The sequence below is a fragment of the Alternaria incomplexa genome (assembly GCF_024043165.1).
Source record: "Alternaria incomplexa strain BMP 0042 chromosome Unknown scaffold_43, whole genome shotgun sequence".
Classification (NCBI taxonomy): domain Eukaryota; kingdom Fungi; phylum Ascomycota; class Dothideomycetes; order Pleosporales; family Pleosporaceae; genus Alternaria; species Alternaria incomplexa.
In genome coordinates this window covers 1-4,140 of record NW_026249892.1, presented here as the reverse complement: position 1 = coordinate 4,140, position 4,140 = coordinate 1, and the positions used below count along the sequence as shown (strand labels likewise).

Genomic DNA, 4,140 nt, shown 5'->3' with positions numbered 1-4,140 from the left:
AATAATACGTTATTATACTATTTATGGGTAATAAGAGTCGAACTTATATGAATTAATTTCACCCCGTCCTAAGCGGGACCTGTCTACCGATTTCAGCATACCCATTTTTAATACTGTTTGTTTATTTTTTTTTTTATTAAAAAAAAAATAAACAAACAGAAAAAAAAGAAACTATCCCCTTTTATTTTTTTTCGACATAATTTCTATGAAATTATTAGAAAAAAAAATTAGGGGATGCCCTCAGGTATCCCTAAAGGGATCCCTTCGGGATAGCAATAAACATTAGAGCAAAAGAAAATTAAGGAAAATAAGTTAATTCACCCTAAATGTATAATACAATATAAAATAGCTAAATACACCTTAAATAACCTAAATTTAGTAGTATTTTCATTCATCATAAAAATTAAATAATTAGTAAGCTGTATACCGTTTTTAATTTATCTTTTATAATAAACGAATACTACTGTTTAAATAATATGCTCGAGATAAGATTTGAACTTATAACCTAAACATCTTAAGAGTTCCGCTCTATAGTAAGTATTTGTGTTTCTACTTAAAAAATGTAGATAATAAACAAAGCCGATAAATTTACTAAATGTAAAAATAAGCTATTGCCTGAGATAAGATTCGAACTTATAACCTAAGCATCTTCAAAGCTCCGCTCGGCCAATTGAGCTTCTCAAGCTTTTTTTTTTAATTATATATCTGTTTAAATATAACGTACCACTTTTCTTATAACTACGTATGGATCATTCACTTATGTTAAAAAATCTAGCTGCTTCAGAATTAGATCTAAAACTTTTTACTTCTCCGTCTATAGTATCTATACTATCCACAGCTAAAGCAGTTTTTGAATTAAGTATCCTATTTGCTCTTGAAATTTCACTATGTTTTTTACCAAAAAAAGGATGTTTTTCTTTGGTGTTATTGATACTCATAATACTTTTTGTTTTTTCTGAATGTGTAAATCCTAAAGACGAACCTGCTATTTTTAAGATGTTATATGAAGGACTTAGTTTATCAATATAATACTGCTCTCTAGTAATAAGCTCTTCTTTTTCACAATACTCTAAAATGTCCAATGTAAAAGCGTTGTATCCAGCCAATGTTTTAATAAAGAAGAATATATTTTAGATTTACTCTTCTAACTAAGCATATAATTAGTATTAAGATAATACAGAAATCTTCTAGTTAAATTGGTTGAGCTTCCCACATAAGATTTTTTACTATGTACATTAGTTCACCTGTATATACCTGATTTTCCTCTATTTTCATTTAAAATCTTATCCCTATCAGAAATCACATCCAAATAAGTTATAACTGGTACTGTATTTAGTACGTATACCTCTAACATAAATAAACTACTTTCTCCCTTTTGAAATAGTTTCTTTTTTTTCAATGAAAAAAATAAACAAACAGTAAAGAGAGACACCCATAAACCATATCTATATTAAAAATAGTAAGTAAAGCACCGGATATAGATAAGAGACAAAAACCTAATGTACGTCAACCCTCCATTGATAAGGTTGAAGGTAGTAAAACATGAAAGCAGGATAGTAACATCTTTTTAAGGACAAAAAGGTTAAACCCGCCTCCGGAGATTTTTAATATGTTTATTCTTCTTTTCATTAGTTTAATAAAGAGTTGCACTTTATTTACAATAAAAATCAAATTGTAATTTCACTAGTCCCGGCCCCCCCCCTGTAAAGGGGGGGGGGAGGGTCCGAGCCTTGCCCCAAGGCGTGGACAAGTCCCCGCCCAGCCCCCGTACAGGGTTAAAAAAATTTTACATCCTAAAGGATGTAAACATTTTTTTAGGGGGCTAGTTTAAACTTTCAATTTTAATAAAGAGCTTCTCGAGCCTAGTCTCTTTAAACATTAATGGAGATATTAGGACTCGATCCTAAAATAACGATATGCAAAATCGCAGTTTTACCAATTAAACTATATCCCCTTAAGTTAATACATAAAAATAACTTATAAAGTAAGCCCAAGCGGGGTTTGAACCCGCGCATTTAACAGTGAAAATGTTACGTCTTAACCACTTGACTATTGGGCCTTAGATTTTATATAAATGCTTAAAACCGCAAAATATAAGAGTAAAAAAAAACAGTATTTAAATACTATGTAAAAGTAACAATATATTTATTTCCCTATAAGGCCAGAATGATTTGAACACTCATCTGAGCTGTTATGAGCAGCTTGCTTTACCTATTAAGCTATAGCCTTTAACTATGCGGACAAAGGACTTGCACCTCTATTTACTGGTCATGAGCCAGGTATGTTACTATTACATCAATCCGCGTTCATATTTGCCAGTAATTTTTTTTTACACATATCCTATGTAAAAAAAAATTTTACAACCCCTTTTTCTTCTTACTTTTAAGTTTGATATATCCTATATATAAAAAAAAAGGTTAAAAGAGACTGGAGGGCTAATTTTTTTTTTATCTCAATGGTTTATTGCTATAGTTTCTTTTTTTTTCGTTTGGACCCCCTCTCCAGCTTTTTTTTTTATTTATATAAATAAAAAAAGCAGAAGAGAGGGGGGGGGGGTTATGAAAAAAAAAAATAAACAAACAGAAAAAAAAGAAACGAAAAAAAAGTTAAGCAAAAGAAAAACAAACAACCGCAAGCTTATGGGGAAGGAAAATATCTAAATAGCCCAGTACGAGAATTGCACTCATATCTTCCGATTACAAAACGGGTGCATTACTATTATGCAAACCAGGCTAAATAAAGTATTTTTAATGATAAGTATGTTATTTAGTTAATGATAAAAATTAGTACTTTATACCTAAGAACATCAAAGCCCTTTCAGCCAAAGCCTATAACCCCTTAACCATGTTGTTAGAACTAGAGTTAACTGTTGCTACTATTCTAGCACTAACCCTATGAAAAATGGGATTCGTAATGTTATACTACGTTTCTAAGAGTATCCTAAGGTAAGCTTCGTGCCTAGATGCATTCAGCACTTATCTTAACTAACATAGCTTTCCTGCCATGCCTATACTATGTATAAATACTTGAGTATAAAAGTATTACCCTCTATAGCTCAAATAGGTAATAGATTCACATTGAATCTATCTATATTACTCTCCTTCTTCTGTAGTTACCCATTAACTAGTTAGTAAGGAGAACCTATTCTTGCCGTAATTTATCTGGTTAATATTAAGCGCATAAACAACAGGTAAACCATAGGTTACCATACCCAACTCCTTTCGTACGAAGGGGCTATCCTTATTTTACTCCAATTTCCTCTAGAAGATAGAAACCATACTGTCTCACGACGTATTTAACCCAGCTCGTGTAGCTCTTTAATCGACGAACAGTCGTACCCTTCATGATTCCTGCATTCATGTGGATGAGCTAAGCCGACATCGAGGTGCCAAACTGCGCACTCAATTTGTACTCTCTGGCGCAATTAGCCTGTTATCCCCAGCGTAGCTTTTTCAATAATACAAGACCTTTCCTTACTGCGTCTTGCGGTCTTTATGCCCTGCTTACGCAACTGATAGACGTGTATGTCAAACAGTAAAGCAAGATTAAGCCATTAAACTTTGGAAGTATATATCAACATCATTTCTTATACAGATATTCTGTAAAAAAAATAACTAATAGTGTTATAATTACATCTTGTTTTACCATTAGATAGTAATTATTAATACTATATATACACCTATTTTCCACATAGGTAAAATCTTACTTATATTAAATTGTTTTAGTTCTAACTTAAATAGAAATATAACTGAATTAGTTATAGATACCATTTTTTTTCTTAACAAAAAAAAATGGTAAATATAAAAAATAACAAACTAAATATAGTAATTAAAAAATTAAAATATACAAGGCAATTATTTAATAAAAGCCCTATATAATTTGCGTATAGCATATTACAAAAATAAATTTGGATACTCCCAGGTACTCTTTATGGGATCTGTGCCCCGCATAAACCATCTGCTAGCCATTGTCTCCTGAGCTTGATATAATCTCCCTCCTTTTATGGATTACATTCAGACGTCAGTTACACAAATGTAACCTATTCTACTGATATAACAACCAGAGTAAAGGTGTTTCAATTTTGTCGCTCAACTACCTTATTCCCTAAAACCTGTTAAATTATACCCTATAACTAGTAAC

General features: G+C 31.3%; 5 non-coding genes across 5 annotated transcripts; all 5 read right to left on the bottom strand.

Moving 5' to 3' along the window:
- Positions 1–612: 612 nt before the first annotated feature.
- J4E90_011079 lies at positions 613–685 on the bottom strand. The gene has a single exon. It is a non-coding gene; the product is annotated as a tRNA-Phe (tRNA).
- A 1,197-nt stretch (positions 686–1,882) lies between these two features.
- J4E90_011078 lies at positions 1,883–1,954 on the bottom strand. Its single transcript has one exon. It is a non-coding gene; the product is annotated as a tRNA-Ala (tRNA).
- Positions 1,955–1,986: 32 nt separating this feature from the next.
- J4E90_011077 lies at positions 1,987–2,059 on the bottom strand. The gene has a single exon. It is a non-coding gene; the product is annotated as a tRNA-Glu (tRNA).
- Positions 2,060–2,156: 97 nt separating this feature from the next.
- Positions 2,157–2,229, bottom strand: J4E90_011076. Its single transcript has one exon. It is a non-coding gene; the product is annotated as a tRNA-Met (tRNA).
- Positions 2,230–2,662: 433 nt separating this feature from the next.
- J4E90_011075 lies at positions 2,663–2,733 on the bottom strand. The gene has a single exon. It is a non-coding gene; the product is annotated as a tRNA-Thr (tRNA).
- Positions 2,734–4,140: the final 1,407 nt, after the last annotated feature.